The 16,069-nt window shown below is 43.2% G+C and overlaps 1 protein-coding gene across 4 annotated transcripts in view; it reads left to right on the top strand.

Annotated features, from left to right (window-relative positions):
* The window catches only part of ARNTL (aryl hydrocarbon receptor nuclear translocator like), a 90,402-nt gene that overhangs the window by 7,485 nt on the left and 66,848 nt on the right, over window positions 1-16,069 (top strand). The window contains exon 2 of one of the 4 annotated variants that reach the window (XM_045012840.1): window positions 8,700-8,841. The exons of the other annotated variants lie outside the window; for them this stretch is intronic. The gene's annotated coding sequence lies outside the window, so the exon portion shown is untranslated. The remainder of the gene's footprint in view (window positions 1-8,699; window positions 8,842-16,069) is intronic. 4 annotated transcript variants of the gene reach the window in all.

The following is a 16,069-nucleotide window of genomic DNA, read 5'->3' as shown; positions in this document are numbered from 1 at the left end:
AGCACTCAGTCTGGTGCAGTGATTTAACCTGTGGTCTGCAGATCCCTGGGGGTCTGCAGACTGTATCTAAAATTTCCAAAGGAGTCCACAACTCCATTTGAAATTTTTTAGGGGTCCGCAAATGAAAAAAGGTTGAAAATAACTGGCCTGGTGTCCTGAAAGAATGCTGCAAGGCTTCCGTTCCCCCCGCACCCTTGCCCCTATTCCATCTCCCTGACATTCTCATTAGTCTCTTTAAGGAAAAATTGAGTTGGCTTGGAATCAAAGACTTCCAAATAAACTTTCCTTCCATAGAATATTGCTTATCGTCTTTTATGCTTAGTCTATATAGCACAGTTGTCAGTGAAAAGGGAAATACCTGATCCCATCTGCACACTTTCTGGGAGATCATTTATCATAATGTAGAACAAAGTAGCAGTCCCCAAATGAACTGGGTCTCTTTTAGCTACCCTCTTTACACCTGACGTTTGCTACAAGTGTACTGAGGTGGGGCGATTGGGTCCACAGGCCCTCATTAATCCCCCTGGCCAGTGAGGGGCCTGTGTGCCCTGTCATATATGAAAAAGGAATTCTTTGTAATGGATTAAAAGTGTGCAGAGACTGGAGTTTTCTTTTTATGTTGCAAATGGCTGACCTTAAAGTGCATCTGTTTCTTCCATAAATGAAAAGCTTCACTTTGTGAATTGCAATAAATTGACCATTTTACTATTTTCAAAAGACTATAGGTACACTCTCTGGAAGACCTTTCTGATTAAGTCTTTTCTGCTGTTTAAGTTAGTTCTAAGACAGGAGGAGAAAAATGTTTCAGATTTATGCTTGGATCTCTCTTGAATCGGCTCTATAAGTGAGAAATTTGAAGGTCATCCCTGCCATATTCATAGAATCATAGAAATGTAAGGCTGGAAGGGACTATAAGATATCAAGTCCAGCCCCCTGCACTAAACCAGGACCAACTCAGCCTAGATCACCTCTGACAGATGTTTGTCTAACCCAGGGATCACAAACACGCAGCCCGCGAGGTCCTTGCAGCCCCCCCCGCCCTCCTCCAGTGTTTACCTAGAGCAGCTCCGGCCCAACGTGCACCGGGGGCAGGGCAGGCTCCCTCCCTGCCTGCCTGCCCTGCCCCCGCGCCGCTCCAGGAAGCGGACGGAACCTGCAGGAGAAGAGGCGCGTGTGTGTGTGTTGCTGTTGCTTCAGGCACCGCCTCCAGCAGCTCCCATTGGCCATGGTTCCCTGTTCCTGGCCAATGGGAGGTGCTGAGGGTGGTGCCTGAAGCAACAGCAACACACACACCCCGTGCCTCTGCTCCCCCACGTTCCAGCCACTTCCTGGAGCGGTGCGGGGGCAGGATGGGCAGGCAGGCAGGGAGCCTGCCATGCCCCCTGTGCACAGCGGGCCAGAGCCAGCCCCCCAAACCCCTCCTGCAGTCAAACCCCCGACCTCCTGCCACACCCCTCCTGCACCCCAACCCACTGTCCTGAGCCCCCTGCCGCACCTTGACCCCCTGCCGTACCCTGCACCCTGACCCCCTTCCCTGAGCCCCTGCTGCACCCCGATCCCCTGCCCTGACCCCTGCCGTACCCTTCACCCCTCCTGCACCTCACACCCCACATCCCAACCCAATGCCCTGAACCCCCTGCTGCACCCCTCATCCCTTCTGCACCCCAACTCCCTGCCCCGAGCCCCTGCCACACCCCACACCCCTCCTACACCCCCTAGGGGCAGGGAGGGGATGGAGTTGGGGTGGGGATTTCGGGGAAGGGGTTGGAATGGGGGCAGGGAAGGGGTGGGAAGAGGTGGGGCAGGGCTTCATGGAAGGGGTGGAATGGAGGCAGGGCCAAGGGCGGTGAGGGGGAGGTGTCAGTGATGCGGCCCTCGGGCCAATGTACTAGTCCTCATGTGGCCCTCGTGGTCATTTGAGTTTGAGACCCCTGGTCTAACCTGTTCTTAAAAACCTCCACTAATAGAGATTCCACAACTTCTTTTGGAAGCCTATTCTAGAGATAAACTACCTTTGCAGTTAGAAAGTTTTTCCTAATATCCAACCTAAATCTTCCTTGCTAAAGATAAAACATATTAATTTTTGTCCTACCTTTACTGGACATGGAGAACAATTGATCACCACCCTTTCTGTAACAGACTTTAACACATTTTAAGACTAGCAGTCCCCCTCCTCCCCCACCAGTTTTTTCTTAAGACTGAACGTGCCCAGTCCCTTTGCTTTTAAGTGCTAAGGTGATTATGTAGTTTGGCTCTCTGTTTTAGGAAAACTACACCCTTTCTGGAGGAAACGAGTCTAACAAAAAGTCCAAAGTAAACATTGGCTCTAACCAGTGTCTGGCATTCCTTGCTCTCTCCAGGCCACAGTACTTTCCCTAAGGTTTGTGTGATATATTCTCCTTTATACTGGGATTCCCCACATATTTTCTTCCCTCGGTTATAGGGTTCAAACTGGACACCACCAGTCTCTTTTGTCTGGTTCTAATCTCTCTGCCAGGGTTATGACCACCTCCCATCTGACCACAGTGGCGATTGGGTGAAGAGGAATATCTTCCTTCTTTTTCTTTTCTCTTTCTGTCTCAGAAACCATAAGCCTGGGCCCCTAAAGAAAGGGGAAGCTCACCTCCAGGGGCTCTGCGTGCTCTATTACAATGCCATGGGTAACTTTTCTCATCTCCTCCCTTTAGTAGATATCCAACGCCTATTACTTTTCAGGCTCTCTAGCACAGCCTGGCCATTTTCCATGAACTCTCAGAAGAAGAACCACTGCAAGTCTTGATCCCTCCCTCCTCTGTCTTTCACTGGGGAACAGGAATTGCTTTTTTCCTCCTGCTTCTTTTCCCAGAATGCATTGCTGCCAAGTCTACAATTTAAAACAGTCCCTAAATGTAGATTTATACAACAGACTGTTACAGACTTGAATGAATTAAATTAAAAAGTTGTCTACATTACACACCATAAGTAACAGTGACATTCTTTAAAAACACTTATCTTCAGGTCTTGGTTTTAATTCAGAACCCCAGAAAATCACTTAGTCTCTGTAGCAGATAGTTTTGCACCTAGCGTTCCTAAATGGCACTCTTATTAAAAAGCCTCAGGACAGTAGGAAATCTTACTTCCCACTGAAATGAAAAATAGGGGTAGTTAAGGCCAATTTCAGCCTTTACCCAGCATAGTGTGGCTTTTGTGGATTATGCCAGACCTTCAACAACTGAATGTAAAAACAAACAGAAGTTTTCTGGTTTCAGATTCTGTGTGTCACAAATTGAAGTGTCTGTTACATTTCCATTTAGGAATTTTGTTTTTATTTAAAAAAAAAAAATTAACAAACCACTGTTCAAGTGACTTCCATGGCATGATTTTAAATCTCATGTAATTGAGGAAATTCAGATGTCTGTTACTTGATTCTTCACTAAGCATTGCAGTATGCAGTGTTACACGCTGTGTGAGTGGAGTGGGGAGATAGCTAGCTGCATCCCCCAGTAGCTGCACAGTAGTATGGAAATTTGTCAGTAAACTTAAGGATATTGACACATGCTATTCTAATTTATTTCTCATAACATTTCTTTTATGTGAAATAGATTCCCTGTTTTAATTGCTGCTATAACAGTTAAATTGGTTGTTCCTAAAGTAAACTGAATATTCAACATAGGATTTGCATATGACATCAGTCCAGTGGTCCAGCGAGTCTAGTGTCTTAAGTGCCATCAGGGAGTACCAAATGCTTCAGAGGAAGGTGCAAACCTTCTCTTAGGGGCAATTATAGAATAACCTGCCCATAGGACAGTGGTGTCAAACACCCAGTGTGCAGAGGATCCAGCTATTGTAAGGTATTTATTTGTCCCCCTTGGCAGATCCAGATTCTACATAATTTAAGCATTCTTTGAGAGGCAGAGGAGGTAGTATTGAATTGTGGTGGTGCTTTGTGTTTTGTTTCTAGCCAAAAGGGCTAGAAAAACCTTTCAAATGTGAGCAGAATGTAAACTAGTGCATGCTTTTCTTTCTGAATTTGCAAACAGCCTGAAACAGCTCAGGTAACTAACCTTCTTTAAGATGATAATTCTTAAGCATAACGGTGTCACTTAAATTGTTTGATTATCTAGCTTTTAAGTACTCCGCTGTGTGCCTGATTTCTGCAGTGACAGAAATTGTGTGTGATCAACTATTTATGTACACCAATAGCCAAACAAAGGTCAGCATTGTCTGTGGTTCTAAAAGTGGCATAAAGCTTATGTCAGTCTAGTTAGGGTGACAGTGTCTGTGTAGACACTGTGTCCCTTACATGTCTGTTGGCTGTCTTGCCATGAAATTGACAAGAAATCTGGGGAGCTAGAACCCCTCCCCTTGGAGAGCTGGGTGGCTGGCTCCCAGCTGGTAGCCATAGTAAGAATGGACTCCGTCCCAGCTGGGAGCCTTCCCTCCCTCCCTCAGCTGGGAGCCAGGGTGAGAAGCCACCCCCATCCCACTCTCACTCTGCCAGGAGCCGGGCAGTCTTTTCAGTGTCATGGCTCTATGATAAGACAGAGTCTGGCTGGGCAAAAATCACACTGGGGAAGAAAGCTACTAGAGCCTCCCCTGGGATAGTGCTTGGGGTGTGCTATAGACCACCCGGGATTTGGATATGGATAGAGACCTCTTTAATATTTTTAATGAAGTAAATACTAATGGGAATTGTGTGATCATGGGAGACTTTAACTTCCCAGATATAGACTGGAGGACAAGTGCTAGTAATAATAGGGCTCAGATTTTCCTGGATGCAATAGCTGATGGATTCCTTCAACAAGTAGCTGCTGAACTAACAAGAGGGGATGCCATTTTAGATTTGGTTTTGGTGAGTGGTGAAGACCTTGTAGAATAAATGATTGTAGGGGACAACCTTGGTTGGAGCGACTATGAGCTAATTCAGTTCAAACTAAATGGAAGGATAAACAAAAATAGATCTGTGACTAGGGTTTTTTATTTCAATAGGGCTAACTTTAAAAAAAATCAAGGAAATTAGTTAGGGAAGTGGATTGGACTGAAGAACTTGTGGATCTAAAGGCAGAGGAGGCCTGGAATTACTTCAAGTCAAAGTTGCAGAAACTAGCAGAAGCCTGCATCCCAAGAAAGGGGAAAAAATTCATAGGCAGGAGTTGTAGACCAAGCTGGATGAGCCGGCATCTCAGACAGGTGATTAAGAAAAAGCAGAAAGCCTACAATGAGTGGAAGAGGGAGGGATCAGCAAGGAAAACTACCTTAATGAAGTCAGAATATGTATGGATAAAGTGAGAGAGGCCAAAAGCCATGTAGAGTTGTACCTTGCAAAGGGATTTAAAACCAATAGTAAAAGGTTCTATAAATAAGAAGAAAACAAAGAAGAAGTGGGACCGCCAAACACTGAGGATGGAGTGGAGGTTAAGGATAATCTAGGCATGGCCCAATATCTAAACAAATACTTTGCCTCAGTTTTTAATGAGGCACTTAAGGATAATGGCAGGATGACAAATGGGAATGAGGATATGGAGGTAGATATTACCACATCCAAGTAGAAGCCAGATTTGAATATCTTAATGGGATTAAATCAGGGGTGGAGGGAGGGGGCAGATAATCTTCATCCAAGAATATTAAAGGAACTGGCACATGAAATTGCAAGCCCATTAGCAAGAATTTTTAATGAATCTGTAAACTCAGGGGTTGTACTGTATTACTGGAGAATTGTTAACATAGTTCCTATTTTTAAGAAAGGGGAAAAAAGGTGATCTGGGTAACTACAGGCCTGTTAGTTTGACATCTGTAGTATGCAAGGTCTTGGAAAAATTTTTGAAGGAGAAAGTAGTTAAGGACATTGAGGTCAATGGTAATTGGGACAAAATACAACATGGTTTTACGAAAAGTAGATCATGCCAAACCAACCTGATCTCCTTCTTTGAGAAGGTAAGATTTTTTTAGACAAAAGAAATGCAGTGGATCTAATCTACCTCGATTTCAGTAAGGCATTTGATACAGTTCTACCTGGGAAATTATAAATTGAAAAAGATGGGGATCAGTATGAAATTGAAAGGTGGATAAGGAACTGGTTAAAGGCGAGACTACAATGTGTCATACTGAAAGGTGAACTGTCAGGCTGGAGGGAGGTTACTAGTGGAGTTCCTCAGGGATCGGTTTTGGGACCAATCTTATTTAATCTTTTTATTACTGACCTTGGCACAAAAAGTGGGAGTGTGCTAATAAAGTTCGCGGATGACACAAAGCTGGGAGGTATTGCTAACACAGAGAAGGACCAAGATATCATACAGGAAGATCTGGATGATCTTGTGAACTGGAGTAATAGTAATAGGATGAAATTTAATAGTGAAAAGTGCAAGGTCATGCATTTAGGGATTAATAACAAGAATTTTTAGGGACGCATTAGTTGGAAGTAACAGGAGGAGAAGGACCTCGGAGTATTGGTTGATGACAGGATGACTATGAGCCAGCGACTGTGATATGGCTGTGAAAAAAGCTAATGGGGTCTTGGGATGCATCAGGCGAGGTATTTCCAGTAGAGATAAGGAGGTGTTAGTACCATTATACAAGGCACTGGGGAGACCTCATCTGGAATACTGTATGCAGTTCTGGTCTCCCATGTTTAAGAAGGATGAATTCAAACTGGAACAGGTACAGAGAAGGGCTACTAGGATGATCTGAGGAATGGAAAACCTGTTTTATTAAAGGAGACTCAAAGAGTGTGGCTTGTTAAAATATATGGAGATATACCTATCTCATAGAACTGGAAGGGACCCTGAAAGGTCATCAAGTCCAGCCCCCTGCCTTCACTAGCAGGACCAAGTACTGTAGTGTAATCTCTTTAGTGAAAGTGTAACTTTCAAATGTAGATTTGTTTTTTTTGTTACCTAACTGCACTCAAAACAAAACAATTTAAAACTTTAGAGCCTACAAATTCACTCAGTCCTACTTCTTGTTCCGCCAATTGCTAAGACAAGCAAGTTTGTTTACATTTATTGGAGATACTGCTGACTGCTTCTTATTTACGATGTCACCTGAAAGTGAGAACAGGTGTTTGCATGGCACTTTTGTAGCCGGCATTGCAAGATATTTACGTGCCAGATGTACTAAACATTCATATGCCCCTTCAGGCTTTGTACAGCATTCCAGAGGACATGCTTCCATGCTGCTGATGCTCTTTTAAAAAAAAATGCGTTAATTAAATTTGTGACTGAACTCCTTGGGGGAGAATTGTATGTCCCCTGTTCTGTTTTACCCATGTTCTGCCATGTATTTCATGTTGTTATAGCAGTCTTGGATGATGATTTAGCACATGTTCGTTTTAAGAACACTTTCACAGCAGATTTGACAAAACGCAAAGGGTACCAATATGAGCGTTCTAAGGATAGATACAGCACTCGACTCAAGGTTTAAGACTCTGAAGTGCCTTCCAAAATCTGTGAGGGACGAGGTATGGAGCAAGCTTTCAGATGTCTTAAAAGAGCAGCACTCCAATGCGGAAACTACAGAACCCGAACCACCAAAAAAGAAAATCAGCTTTCTGCTGGTGACATCTGACTCAGATGATGAAAATGAACATGCGTCAGTCCGCTCTGCTTTGGATTGTTATCGAGCAGAACCTGTCATCAGCATGGACGCGTGTCTTCTGGAATGATGGTTGAAGCATGAAGGGACATATGAATCTTTAGCAAGTTTGTCCCATAAATGTCTTGTGATGCCAGCTACAATAGTGCCATGTGAATGCCTGTTCTCACTGTCAGATGACGTAAACAAGACTTGGGCAGCATTATCTCCTGCAAATTTAACCAAACCTATTTGTCTGAGTGATTGGCTGAAGTAGGACTGAGTGGATTTGTAGGTTCTAAAGTTTTACATTGTTTTGTTTTTGAATGCAGTTATATTTTGTATATAATTCTACATTTGTTAGTTCAACTTTCAATATAAATAGATTGCACTATAGTACTTGTATTAGGTGAATTGAAATATACTATTTTTGTTTTTTACAGTACAACTATTTGTAATAAAAAAAAGTGAGCACTGTACATTTTGTGTTCTATGTTGTAATTGAAATCAATATATTTGAAAATGTAGAAAACATGCAAAAATATTTAAATAAATGGTACTCTATTAACAATGTGATTAATCATGTGATTACTTTTTTAATCGTTTGACAGCCCTAATTTGGTTGTGTTAATCGTGTGAGTTAACTGTGATTAATCGACAGCCCTAAATAGTAGTGATAAGTTAGTTCCCTACATAGAATTAATTTAACATACCACACCCCCTGCCCCACCATGGGAAAATTCTTCCCAGGAAGCTAGTGATAGGCATATGTGGTAGGTGTATGCCCTGAAGTGCAAGTGCATGGTTTTGTGTTTTTAATCCTACTTGATTACTAATTAGCTTTTGGCCTCAGTGATATCTTTTGGCAATGAGTTGCACAGATTAATTATGTGTTGTACTACAGAAATGAGTCCTATAAATCACTTTTAAAGTTTACTTTTCAATTTGGTAGGATGTCCCCATTTTCTAAATGTGTGAGAGAGAGAGAGATAATATGGCAGCACCTGATTTATCCTGGTCTATGCTGTTAATTTTGTATCAAGTATAGGGTTGCCAACCCTCTTGGATTGTCTGGGATTCTCTGGGAATCAGGCTTGATCTCCCAGAGGCTGCTGAAGCCAATCCGGTAGATTTTTTTTTTTTTTTTTTAGGCTGCTAAAAGTCCAGCGGTGCACTGGGACTAATGAGAGTTGCGGGGACAGTGCCTGCAGGCAGGTGCAGTGCGCGGAGCCGCCTGGCCGCCCCTTAGCCTAGGAGCCAGACATGCTGGCTGCTTCTCAGGAGCTACCCAAGGTAAGCGCTGCCTGGTTGGAGCCTGCACCTCAACCCCAGCCTGGTGAAAGTGAGTGAGGATGCAGGAGACCAAGTGATGGAGGGAGGGGGGATGGAGTGAATGCAGGTGGGGCCTTGGGGAAGGGTGGGGCAAGGGTGTCTGGGTTTGTGTGATTAGACAGTTGACAACCCTAATCCAGGGAATCTGCTGCATCAGGCTTGAAATTGCTGTGGTTTCTCTCTTCTCTTTCCCCTCCCCCCATTCCAAGTTAGTCATACAAGACATTCAATTAATTTACATAGGAAATACTATCTGCCTGTTGGCATCTGCTGTGGGCACACCTGGTGAACCATACTGATGTTGCCTGGTGCCCCCATTTTTTCCTTTTCCTCAAGTTTTCTCAGCAGCTGTCTGAGGGCTTTATCTCTGGGGTATTTATTTATTTTTGTCTTTAAACCAACTTCTCCATCTTTTTGCAGCTGGTCTCTGACAGGAAATGAATCCCAAGGGGAGCAAGATGACTGGAGACTCCTCTTGCCTGGCAACATAGCCTTAGCTATGTCAATGGGTCAGTAGGTCCCAGCTGGCAACAAAAGTCTCCAAATTCCAGTGTTTGGCTTCCTGCACTAGTAACCTCCACCGACAGCTTCTCCAGGTTTATTCTGAAGCTTTTCCTCAGCATACCTCCAAAAATGGAAATGAGCCTCTTCTTCTGAGTATTCCCATAGACACAAGTGTCTGCAGCAGTCCTCTGCTGATGAAGGGTAACTTTGCTCCTGCTTTAAATCAGATGGTTTAGATTGCCTCTTTCTTAATGAAGACAGACATGAAGGTCTTGGTTGAATTGATTCACTCCATTCATTAAAATAGCTTAGCCAGTTCAACCTCACCTTTGACTTCAGGTGTCCATCCCTGATACAAATTGGTTCATCAGTAACAAGTCTTCTTAAATTTGATAATTTCACTTGTTAAAGGCCGCACTGCAGCTATTAAACTTATGATATGGACTTCCTATTGACAGTCCCTCCATATGTCCAGTTGTTACTTTACTGGTGGAGATCACCGTATTATCTCTGTGTGGGAAAACCTTTGTCAGGTTTGCATGACTGATGGGATGGACACATGGGCCTTACATGGCTCAGGACAGGTGGTGTCCTTTGGAATTCCAGATCAACATCAACCTAATGAGCTGTCAGCCTTCTTCTTAGGGTCCCTCTAGGAACTGCAATCATTCATATGGAGAGCTACAGCAACCACCATGGATTAGCTCAGCCACCAAGATGGACCAAAAAATGAAAGCCAGAGGACAGTGTTTCAAGTGCAGAAGATTCTAACGTTTGTCCTTGGCAAGACCATCAGTCAGGCCAACTGGCCTAGCATTGAAGCCAAATGTGAGAGAAAGTAAGTAAAGACCTGATGGTATAAATCAGATTCCATTGTTGGTCCTTCCGTAAATCCACCAACACGATTACCAAGTCCTTGTCCTGGCATTGGCACCCACAGGCCTGAAGAATGGACACTCTGTCGTTTCTCTGTCTGAATCTATAGAGAGATGCTTTTCCATTCTTTATCTCCTTATAGTTAGGGTGGCCAGAAAGATCAGCTAGGATTGAACTTTAAGTCTTACTTCCTGGCCCCAGATGCACATGTAAGTATGTCAGATGTGGATACTGCCAATTTCTCAGGACCTCATTCATCAGGGTCACTTGATACTTCCAGTTCTGAACAACCATGTCTCTTAGATGGTTACTGTCAGAATGACCACTTTTATAAAAGTGGACATTATCCAGAAACACTTCCATCAACTGATCTTACAGGGGAATTTGGAGGACCTGGAATCTAGTATATTAGAAAGAAGATTGTCTGTGTTCTGAACTTTCTACTAGACTGTTCAATTTTTTTTTCTTTTCCCGTAAGATTCTGAGCTCTAGTTTCTTCAGAGAATAATTCTTAGCCTTGAGCAAGATGTCTTGTCTTCCCGATTCTAGCTTGTTGCTTTATCTATATGCCCCATTTTCTGAAAGCAACATTGGTATAAAGACTGCCCTTTGCTGAGTGGAACAGTGCCATCTTTTACTAAACCCTTTTTTGAGCCACTGTGAGAAATGTCCTTGTATTTCCTGACCTGAAAGTTTACTTTCCTTTCTTGCTGTCACATATACTTGAAGGTTTAACAAACTTTGGAGCCTTATCTTCAATTTATTTTCCAAATAAGGTTAATTAAAGTCAGAGAATGGTTTAAGTGGAAGGCACAATTTTTCTTTCCAATCAACTATCTTGTTTCTTTCGAGGCCATGATATAATTTAAGACAAACAGTTGCACATTTCAGAGACAAGCAGGACAATACAACTTTACTTACATAGAACCGAACAGTGAGGAAGCCAGATGTTCTAGGGTATTTTATTAGAGACTTAGTAAGTGATGCAGAGTCATTTTTAGATGGATTGTCTATTTTCCAAGCTAACAAGGCATCTAAATGAGTCTCCTAAAGGTATAACCCTAGCAGAGTTACCGCTATTTTGTGAGTGGAAAAAATACCATGTCTCTTCGGATGAGATTTGCTGGGCAGCTACTGAGGCTTCCATATACTTTTATTCATGAAGTCCTACAAAACTCATGTAATTTTCTTCATCTGAGGTGGCTTTCAGATGTAAAATCCTTCATTTGTTCATTGTAGGTCATCTGTGGAGATCCTTTTTAAAAAAAAATAAATGTTCTGTCATTTGATTTGATATGTTTCCACTTGTTAAGGCATTTTCTCTTTTGTCTCCCAGTTGGATATTCCTTATAGCTTGCTAACTCCCAGTAGTTCCAAGCATAATGGATCAGTGAATTCCCATGAGAGACTAATATACTTTTTACTTATCATTTTTTGTCTTCTCTAATGAGAATAATCCTGGGTCCTCACAGAGCATTTATGTTCAGCAACTTCTGAACTTCTGGTAACTGAGACTTCTTGTCACAGAGACAGATAGCATATCTGCTTTTATTTCATACTTTTCTTGTCCTGAAGGAGGAAAGGGGGATGGAGATTTTCAACCTGTTGTCTCAAAATTTAATCTTTTTGTTTTTTTCTCATTAGTTCTGGCAACATGGCTTGAGAGCAGTATCAGTGCAGTTCACTGGGCATGCCTGCATAGGGTACTGACAAGCACACTGCAAGGAAGGGTTGGGAGGGAAGAGAGGAACTTCTTGTTAGCCTTAAAGACTTTGGAAAAGGTAGGAATAAAACCAGTGGTTCCAAGCTTGATGGAGCAGCAGATTCCTATTTAATGAAGAAGAATTACAGAGAAGGAAACTAATTTTATAATTTCTCCCCACAAGTAAAATTTAATGTTGGTTTGCAGTGGGATGCTGTAGCTCTCCACCTTCAAATGCAGATTAGTCTTCCCATGATGTAAATTGGCTGGATCTGTTGCTTGATGGCAATAGTATACAGCAAGCTTCTCTTAAATGGTTATTTATTCTGTAAATCTATTTTTTTTTACACATTTTGCCAAAAGGTACTCCTAAAAATCTTTTCTCTGGCTGATCTAATCCATCCTCTTCCACTCTCAGCAGGTGCAGTCATTTACTATCTGTGTATCTCAATTCTTGTTTCCCTGTATAGTTTTCTCCACTGCTTTTTGCTTGCCTTTTTGTAATCTTCTAAATATACTGAAAAAGTGAGGAGAGAGCAGTTGCAATACGCTTTTTCTCATTATTATTCTGACTATAGAATGGTGGATTAATCAAATCCAAATTTGTCTAGATATTAGGCAATGCTCATCTGTTCACTTAAGCTCTTGTTTGCCTGATGATTGTGTGCATTGAGGATTTATATGTTTAGCTGATATTTTGTTAAAGTGAAGTTGTAAAAGAATAATAAGCATATTTTAAAGTAGCAGTTCACAAATTTTCATATGTACTCTACCTTTAGACAGTTCCATGAAACACATCCCATTACGTTAGTGATGTATGGAAAGATGAAAGTAGTAATAGGTATGCTGTATTGGCAGCAGGAGGAGAGGAGCCACCTGCCCCCCAAGGCTACACACAAGGAGGAGACATAAGGTAGAAGTGGTCAGGGACTACCTTCTGAGCAGGACGAATGGAGAGCCCTGCAAATCTGCAGATATCCGTGGACCATTTTTGTGGATTGAATGCAGATACAAAATTCGTATCTGCGTAGGGCTCTAGACAGAGGCATTCGTTTGCTGACCTTGACATGATGTACTAGGAACTGTGAGGTCTGCCTGGAGCCTGCATCCAAGACATTACAAGAGGTTGCCAAAGCTCGTTTGTCTTTGACCGCTACCCCTGCTGCTCATCCTGGGTACAAATGATAGTGTATGATCCTGAGCAGATGATCCTGATCAGATCAGTGGTGACAGGAGGGCTCTGGGAGAAAGGGTGAAGGTGGTGGTCCATCAATCCTCCCGGTTGAGAATAAGCACCCAGGCAGGGACCATGCATTCTGGAGGTGAAAGCATGCCTGCACAGATGGTGTTGATCGTAGGCCTTTGCCTTCATCAATCATAGGATGCTATGCTGGGAAGGAAGAGATGAGACCCACCTGACAAAGAAGGGGGAGAACATCTTCACACACCAGCTCACCAAGCTTGGGAGGAGGGTTTTAAACTAGGTTCAAAGGGGCAGGTGACAAAAGCCCACAGGTAGATGATTTTTTTTTTTTAAAGAGCTTTAACAGAGCGCTAAAGGGGAGGGAAATGGAAAGTAACTAGAGTCATAGGAGCAACAAGAGCGATAACAGGGGAATCTACTCAATACCTTAAATGTCTGTACACAAATCCAAAGCGTATGAGAATAAACAGGGAGAACTGGAAGTATTAATAAACATCAGGACCCTGTTCTCAAAGCCAGGCCTGCTGGATTTTTTGGGACGCAACCTTGGCTGTCGTGCCGTACTGACTTTTTGGGTTACCAGGGAATTCACAGGCTTGAGGGGGCCAGCTTCCAGGGGTCCATGATCTGCTTCCTGATGGGCCCCCACAGTCTTGATCCTGATGGCAGGTGACTGTGTTTAAGTGTACTGCTTCCCTTCAGGCCTTGTCTGAGCCGCAACCCATTGCCCATTAATTGCTATGCAGACCACCCTACTCGTATTGGTTCCTTGATTGTAACAGGAATCACTAAGACAACTGTCAGTCAGATCATTCAAGGCTGAACTTCCTGTGGCATGCAGGCTCTACAGATTGTGGGTCACAGGGAGTGGCTAGGCTGCAGCTGCCAATAGGTGGCAGTATGGGGATGTTGGTCCTGCAGGCCTAGGTTCAAGTCCTGCTGCTCTTACAACTGTGCTCAGCTCCCCACTGCTGAGGACACCAACTCTTTTATCTCCCACGTTTTCCACCTGCATGACTGCCCAGACCACATTACTTTTGATGGGGGACCCCAGTTTGTCTCATGGTTTTGAAGGGCAGTATTCAACTTACTAGTGGTGCATCTTCATACCTCAGCCACCTATTATCTGCAAACAGATAGCTAATCAGAAAGAGGGAATCAGATACTGGAACAGTACTTACAGTGCTTCATATTTTTCCACCATAATGACTAGGCCTTACTGATTCCATACACAGAATTCACATATAATAATGCGGACGATGCCTTGACTCAGGTGAGCCTGTTTTTTTTTCTAACTATGATTTTCAACATTGTTTTCATTCTGCACTTCCTCCCCACAGCCTCAGATCTTATACATGACATCCCACAAACTCTCAAGAGACGCCAAAGTGGTGTACCAGCATTATGCTTATCACCCCAGCCAGGAAGGTCCCATTTACACAGTGTGGCAGAAGGTATGGCCAAAACTTCAAAACAGACTAACCTGCCCACAACCTGGACCACCAATATGTAGGTCCTTACCAGATCTGCAGACAAATCAACCTAGTAATCTTTGAGCTTCAGCTTTCCCTAACCCTAAAGCTGCATTCTGTATTTCATGCTTCCTTCTCTCACAATCCCTCCCCCAACCAAAAACAACCTCCTTTCACACCAATTCAGATTCAAGACAAGAAGAGTATCTAGTTCATGAGCTGTGGACTCCCAGATATGCAAAGGAAAGTTGTGGTATTTTATTGGTTGTCCCTGAGGAGCGGAGCTGGGAACCAGATACCATGTACATACCCCTAAAAAAAAAAAAAACACACCCGGAGAAGCCTGGACCTCTGGTGTGAAGTTGCACCAAGTGGGAGGATGTGATGTCAAGACCCTGGTTCTAACTTAGGCCCATTGGGTTTTCAGGAAATAGTGTTGGCTGTCATGCTGACACAGTGGGTTGTTACCAGAGAATTCAGAGACTTGGGTGGGCCAGCTTCCAGGATTCTGTGACCTGCTTCCTGATTTGGCCACACAGTCTTGACCCTGAGTGGCTGGTGACAATAGGTTGTAGCTGAGACCTGGCCTGACATGAGTGAGTAACACAGGGGAGGAGGCCTCATTCTTTGAAAGTTAGGATTAGGGAGGTACATGAATCATTAGGCTGAAAACAGGATGTGTGTGCTAAATAAGATAAGTAAATAGGTCAGTAGGCTAAAAAGCCAGAATGTGTGAGCCAACTAAGAAAAGAGGGAGAACACTCAGGGCCTTATTTACTATTAACTAGATAACAAGGGACAAAATAAGTTAGGAATGTAAAGAGGAAGTTTAACTGTGGACAGTGCATTCTGCACAGGCATTACTGCAAAGTAGCCAAGCCAAATATGTTTGATGCAATGTATAGTAAATGCAATCAAATATGTAATGTGTATATAAAGGGAGAGGGTTTCTGTGTAACTTTAGAACTGTGATGTATTCTGCATCCATCATCGCTCTGTTTGAATCTAAATCAGTGTAGGAATGCTGTATGGCAAATAAAGTTACCTGAGTGACAAGGGCTCAAGTCAAACTGAGTTCTGGGGAAACTAAATGAAAAAAGGTCTCTGAGAGAATCCAAACATAAACAAACTGTTACTCTCTTCTGGCCTTGCCCGAGCAACAAGCCATTGCCTGCTGGTTGCTGCTCAGACTCACCTGACCCTACCTTACTGCCCTGTTTGACCTGGCCATGCCCCTGCATCTGAGCCTGCCCTGCTGCCTCACCTATGCTGCCTTGCTGCCCAACCCTGACCCTGCCAGCTGCCTTGCTGTATTGTCTCCTTAGATTAGGTCTCATGATGATTGGACTCCTTGCATGAATGCTGATCACTAATCGGGACTGCCCTTTGATCTGCATAACTCTCGGTCATTATAATATGTAAGATAAAGTA

The sequence above is a fragment of the Mauremys mutica genome, chromosome 4 (genome assembly GCF_020497125.1).
Source record: "Mauremys mutica isolate MM-2020 ecotype Southern chromosome 4, ASM2049712v1, whole genome shotgun sequence".
Lineage (NCBI taxonomy): Eukaryota > Metazoa > Chordata > Testudines > Geoemydidae > Mauremys > Mauremys mutica.
Note: the sequence above shows the minus strand (reverse complement) of the source record. Positions and strands in the feature narration are given on the sequence as shown.